Raw genomic sequence first — 7,500 nt, 5'->3', positions numbered from 1 at the left:
ATTTTGTGATGAAGTTCCAGTGAGATTTATCAGCTCTTGTTTGATCATAATACCCATGGGGAGGTTTGTTGGCCTTTGCCGGAGCTCTCAGTGTGTAGGCCGGTTGTAGATGCATAGCTGCCCTTCTGATAGTTAGCCTAATCTTATAGAGCAGGGAATGTTGAAGTTAGAGAGATTATGGAAATAAAATTGGCATAAAATATTTCAAACACAAGAAAATGCTATTCAAAAAGGGGGTTACAGAACCACCTGTGTGAAAATCATGGTGTTAAGTGTACCTGATGAATGTTGGAAGCTGCTGAGAATGGAAGCACATGCTAACTGCCAGTCTCATGTTATCTCTGGCAGGTGGTTGGGCTTACTAAACTGTCTATTTAGTTCTGCTGGAGCCTACATGTAGAGTCACTGTAGTAGGGGTATTAAAGGTATTTAGTAGGAATTAATTATTTGGAGTGCAGGAGGACTTGTCACTTTTAATTGCTGTGAGAAATATATTTTACATGTAAAGCAATGAAGTTGCTATGGTAATAGAGTGTACAGTCACTATGCTCATATTTTAGAAATAAATTATGTTACAGTTTTCCGTGTTAAATTTCCCTCAACAGGGTCTGGATCAAGGTATGATATTTGGGGGTGATAAGAAAAAAGGCAGGTAGCTATATTAGTAAACTGGCTGATACATAGTTCCTTTGTTTTGTATGGATTTTCTTATTATGTTGTCTAAGCTTTCCATTGGCTGAAGTATATTTCTTTTTTTGGTTCATGATATGAAAGGGCTTGAAACTTCTGGTAGACTGAACATGTGGCCATGCAGCCCATATACATATCTCCTTAGTGCAGAAATATCTCTACTGCATTTTTGACAAAATAACAAAGAAGTTTTCATTTATACATATTTTTTATGATATTTGCTATAGAGGGAAAAGTAGGATGAAGCATATAATTTGGAGTTTTTAGGTGTTTTGGTCTTGGAGTGTTTACCTGTTTGTACTTTATTTACTTGGTAATTTTATTTCAACAGTGTTACTAGTGGTGTTGATATCTTTGTAGAAATAGCTCCTTGGGAGGAATTAACAAACAAAAAATTAGGTAAAAGAAGAGAGAATAGCAATGGCATTACAGAAAATGTATAGGATGGGATCAGAAGCTCTTAGAAAAATACATGTGCTTATTATAATTATATATTTTTCATGATGAGTTTATATCCTGTAGGCCATTTATCCCTCTTATCCTATAGATAGGAACAATGTAGAAAAGAATCGTCAAAAAGCTTTGAAATTTATCATCCCATTATTTGTTTTTTGATGTAAGAATGTTTTGGGCTTCATTGTTGCTTGTAAATCTTGATTCCTTGTTGCCCCTATGTAGATAATTAAAAAAAAAAATCATAGCAGTAGTGAATATATGCCTAGTTTTATTAGTGGTATTTGTAGTATTTGCTCTAGGGGTCCAATATTTATAGTCTGCACTCCAGATAAGTTTAGGATAGGTTGTGGTATAGGGTTTCTACTTCTGATAGTAACAGCTGTATGTTTTTTATGCACTTTATGGCTAACAAGTTTATTGCAAAAGGAAGTCTTTAATTTTTTTTGCCAGGCCTTGAGTGTTTGTGTATAGAACCTTTAGACTAGTAAAATTGATATATTAAGTTTTTTTTTATTTCATGATTCTTTCATTATTTTTTATTGACATTTTTCATTACGTAGTGGAATCATTATTAGTCAGTAAAGAACCATATCACAGATCTTTAAGTTACATCTTGTCTATTATAGTTTGATAGTACATGTGAATACCTTATAGCACGTCATTTGAAATTATTTAGTGTGTGTGTCTGCACATGTGTGATAGAGAATGTGAATGTGTTATTATTTTTAGGCAGTTTGGAAACATGTGGAGTAATGAGATGATATAGCTGTCACTAACAGGTGCATTGCTGATTTGTTATTTGTATATGCATTATTATTATTATTTTTTTAATGATGCTGGTTAGCATCAGAAATCAAAATTGAACTTTTAAGATTTGTGAAAGAATGGAAAATAGGCAAAGAGAAGTAAAATTTAGTTGTCTATATCTGATCCTTTAGAATGCTGTACAAGGTTTTACACAAGTTTAGGGATTGGTGAAGTGGTCAGATTATTGTTGTTGTTGCAAGAATTAACTTAGGATCCTTAGATGTATACACATTTTTGCTGACAAGAACTAGACGAGGGCTTTTCTTGTGAAGTCATGAATAATAAGAGATATATCCATGGAAATCAGTCCACTCTAATAAACCCTGTTAGAAATTATAGGTATTGAAAATGATTTTAGTAATAAAAAACATACACAGGTAGAGATAGATTAGGATCTTTGATAAAAATTACTACTAGGCTGGTAATGATCATGAAATATCTGTGCCTTAGAAGTTAATCGTTGAATTATGCAAAGGTTTTGTGTGTTTTTGTTCGTATTTGTGTTTTGCACTTGCTGCAAAACACAACTAAACTATTTTCACTCTTAGTTACTGTTTAAGAAACTTACATTATTGCAGAAATCTAATGAATTTTCATGTTGGATTAAACCATTGTTTAACACCCCAAAGAAGGTGATGTGTGTGAGTAAATATATAAACTTTTGCATGTCTTGACAAGAAACATCAGACAACTTTTTATTAAGAACTGGCTGGTGGGTTAGAGTAGAAAGGAAGTCTGCAGTATATCGGGTAAAGCTAGTATTTGTGTGTACCCTTAGTAGTAGATCAGTGTGTTTTGATTTTAGATTTGTACTCTGATACTGTTTTGTGTAGAGTTTTTCGCTATGTGTATGCCCATGGTATACAGTGTCCAATCTCTTGTATCATTTTTCTCTCAAATTTTCTGTATACTTTCCTGGATATTTCTCTGACGTGTACCACGTCCTCACACTCAGCAAAACAGGTGTTAATCAGTTAAAGTGCATTAAAGTATCATGAATTACTCATTTATGGGATATTCCAGTGGTGCCCTATTTCGTATTGTAGATGTTATGCTTCGCATGGTAGGGTTTTGTTATTCTTGTTGTCCATTCCACTTGCACTATCATTTACAGCTAGTGTGACGGTCCATCGGGTGGTAAAATCATTAGTGCCATCAGTTGTGATTGCAATCAGTTACTGAGGAAAATACCTCGTAGTTCGACTTTAGGTAACAAAGCAAAATTCTGTAATGCATCCTTAAGAATTATCTACAATTTTATTTTTTTTTTACCATGACAGGACCTTCTGCTTTCCGTTTGTAAAGATAGATTTCTTGTGGTTATTATTATTATTATGATTATTTATTTTTTTATTATCATATATTATTATTATTATTATTATTATTATTATTATTATTATTATTGATATTATGATTATTAGTTATTATTATTAATTACTATTATTACAAATGTTGTCGTTGTCATTGTTATCATTACTATTATTCTTGTTTTTATTACTATTATTGTTTTTATGATTGTTTTTATTATCATTATTATTTGTAGTAGTTGTAATCGTCAAAGAAGTAGAAGTAGTTGTAGTAGCAGTCGTAGTAGTAGTAGGTGTAGTAGTGTTAAAAGTATCATGGTAATCATTATTATTTTTGTTTTGTTTTTGAAATTGTTTGTGTTATTACTATTATTGTTTTTATTATTTTTATTTTGTATTTTTATAACTAGTTATTGTAATTGATATTATTGTTGTTATTTTAATTATTACTTATGTTATTGTTATTACTGTTATAATTGATTTATTATTATTATTATTATTATCATTAGTATTCCCTTTTATTTTCATTTTTTTTCATCTTTATTATTTGTTACTATCATTATTGTTGTTATTAGTAGAGTTATTACTTTAATTACTATTGTTATGAATGTTGCTCTAATTATTATTATTATTATTAGTAGTAGTAGTTGTAGTAGTAGTAGTAGTAGTAGTGTTGTTGTTGTTATTGTTTTGTTATTATTGTTGATATTATTGTGATTTGTTTACTTTTTATCTTTATTTTTATTATTTTTTGTTATTGTTATTGATAATGTAAATGATAATAATGTGAACAATATCAATAATGATATTAATATTGTTGTTGCTGTTATTATTATTATTGATATTGTTATTCTTATTGTTATTTTTATTGTTATTGCTGTTATCATAATTTTTAAATGATTATTATTATTGTTATTACAGTCATTATTACAATTATTATTCCTACTATTATTACTATTATTGTTTTTGTTATTATTAATATTGTTGCTATGGTTATTATTATTAATATTATTGTAATTGTAATTATTGTTATTGTTATCATTTTTATTATTATTATTATTATTATCATCATTATCATTATCATTGTTAATATTAATAATATTATTATTGACATTATTTTCATTGATGGTTGTAAGATTAGTATTGGCATTATTACTTTTGTTGTTATTATTGTTATTATGACTGTGATAATGATTACTATTATTATTAGTAGTAGTAGTAGTAGTAGTATTGTTATTGTTGTTATTGTCATTATTATTTTCATTATCATTATGATCATTGTTATCATCATCATCGTCATCGTCTTTATCATGGTAGCTGTCATCGCCTTTGTTAATGTTATTTTGTCTGTATTTTCATTACTTCTGTTTTTTGTTTCCATCATATTTCACATTAATCATTATTGTTTACCTTAATGTTGGCCTTATTGTTGTTAATGTTGTCAATTTTATTGTATGATTTTTGTTTTTGTTATGATCACCCATTTCTATTTTGAATCATATGCTAGTTTTATATGTTTAATTTTATATCATTCTTATTCAGAATGCAATTCCTGTCATCCAGGACTTGCAAACAAAGGGTTCCATATTTCAGTGAAAATTGGTGAAGCAAGACCCTAAAGAGAGTTTCGTAAATTTGTAGGAAAATGTACAATTAAAAGATATATTGTTGTGCCCTGCTGATATATTTTCAAAAGCTAATTTCATATTTCATGGCAAGCAGAAAGAAGAAACATTATACAGTGGATATTATTAAAGAAAGAAAAAAACAGATTGGGTTCATAAACATTCCATTCAATGATTCCTATGAACGTTTTTTCTCTTCGTTTTTCTTTCCTTTTCTTTTGTTTTCTTTTCTTTTTCTTTTTCTTTTTCTTTTTCTTTTAAGCCATTCTCAAGAAAATACTCACCAAACAGCGCGAAATAATGTAGATACTTTAGGATTGCAGACTCGTTATTAAGAGCAGTGACAACTAATTTCCAAGAAAATACGCACAAAACAGTGTGAAATACCGTAGACACTTTAGGGGTGCAGACTCCTTATCAAGAGCAGTGAAAACTAATTTTCTGCACTGTGGTGGAAGGAGTATATATCTTCCTGGGGTCAACAAGCTGCTCGCACTTTGACGTTACGGCTCCCCACAGAGAACTTGGGCTATTGTGACCAGTGCTTCTTGTAGTATGTTCAATGTCCAGCAATTCTGACAATTTTTGCAACTTTACGTTTTCAGAAGTTTGGGACGGAAAGAATGGAAAATAATTTGGGTAGTGGATAAGTGGCTACAGATTTCGTGTTCTGTGTTACCAAGGGAAATTTTGAAATTTTTCCCATTGCTTTCGACACAAGCGACTGGAAAAATGCTTCTCATCTCTGAAACAGAATAATTTTTTGATTTTGTTGCATAATGTGTTTAATACTTTTGTTATTATTTTTATCATATTACATTATATTATATTATTATTCTTATCATTATTATTATTGCTATTATTATTATTATTATATTAAACTATATAATATTATTATTATTAATATCTTTATTATCATCATTAATATTGTTTTTAATATTGTGAATTTAAAATAAATTTTAGTATTATTATTGTTAGTATTATTATTTTCATCATTATTATTTTTTTTGTTATTAGTATTATTGCTGCTGCTATTATTATTATTATTATTATTATTATTATTATTATTATTATTATTATTATTATTATTATTATTATTATTATTATTATTATTATTATTATTATTATTTTCATCATTATTATTTTTTTGTTATTATTATTATTGCTATTATTATTATTATTATTATTGTTATTGTCATTGTTATTATTATTATTATTATTATTATTATTATTATTATTATTTTCATTGTTATTATTGATATTATAATAATTATTGCCATTCCTGTTGCTATTATCATTGTTATTGTCATCATTATCATCATCATTGCCAATAATATTATTATTATTGTTGCTGTTGTTATTGTTACCATTATTATTATTAATTTTGATAATGTTATTGTTATTGTTTTATAATAATGATAATGATGGTAATAGTAGTAGTAACGATAATAATAGGTTTTGTTACTATTGTTATTGCTATTTTTGTAATCAATATTGTTATTGCTATTTTTGTAATCAATATTGTTATTGCTATTTTTGTTATCAATATTTTTATTGTCATTTTTATGATGATGATGATGATGTTTACTATTATTTTTCTTCTGAATCTTCTTGTTTTTTTATTGTTTTTATTATTATTAGACAAATGTTATTAAACTATTATCATCATCATTTTCTTTTTATTGTTGATGTAAATTTTATCACTGTTATTATCATCATCATCATCATCAGTATTGGCAATTATCATCACCAATCATCATCATCATCATCATCATCATCATTATCATTATCATTAATAATCATCATCATTATCATCATCACCATTAGTAAACATCATTAATAATCAATATCATCAATCATCACCATCCTCCTCCTCCTCATCATCATCATCATCAATATTGTTAATCATCATTACTGTTGCTGCTGCTATTTTTTTTTTATTATTATTATTAATGTTGTTTATTTAGTATTGATATTATTACTGATATATTTTATGATGATCTCAGTTTATCATCACTGTCAATCATGAGTATTATTGTTATTGTTGTTTTTGTTATTATCATCATTATTATTATTATTATTATTATTATTATCATTATCATTATTATTATTGTTATTGTTATTGTTATTGTTTTTGTTATTTTCATAGTTACTACTGCTGTCACTGTTGTTTTTATTATTACTGTTATTGGTATTATTATTGTTGTTATTGTTTTTTAATATAGTAATTACCCCCTTATAGTTATTATAACTATGAAAGTATAGCCTAGCTTATACCCATGAATTAAGCATAACCTCTGTTCTTCAGATAATTCCTTCTAAAAAATTCTTAGTCATAGCTGCATAGAATGTTCAAAAGGGAAAGTTTAAAGAAAAGATTTGAGAACTAAAGCTATTTTATATGTGTTTGTAAAGGTTTTGAATGTGTGTATGTGTGTGTGTGTGTATTTTTGAGTGAGTGAGTAGGCATACAAATATAAACAAGTTCACATGTTTTTGCCACATACATGTGCCATAGAACTTAAGTTTTGGTGCAGTGTGGCTCTCCATGGAGGGTAATAGAACAGAACTGCTCATGATTTTATGCAGGGCACATATCTTAGGCAAACCATAAA

General features: G+C 27.6%; 1 protein-coding gene across 4 annotated transcripts in view; it reads left to right on the top strand.

Annotated features, from left to right (window-relative positions):
- Lpt (Lost PHDs of trr) overlaps positions 1–7,500 on the top strand; it is a gene marked incomplete at its 3' end in the record, with an annotated part of 48,355 nt that overhangs the window by 1,015 nt on the left and 39,840 nt on the right.

This window comes from Penaeus vannamei, chromosome 13 (assembly GCF_042767895.1).
Source record: "Penaeus vannamei isolate JL-2024 chromosome 13, ASM4276789v1, whole genome shotgun sequence".
Taxonomy (NCBI): domain Eukaryota; kingdom Metazoa; phylum Arthropoda; class Malacostraca; order Decapoda; family Penaeidae; genus Penaeus; species Penaeus vannamei.
Note: the sequence above shows the minus strand (reverse complement) of the source record. Positions and strands in the feature narration are given on the sequence as shown.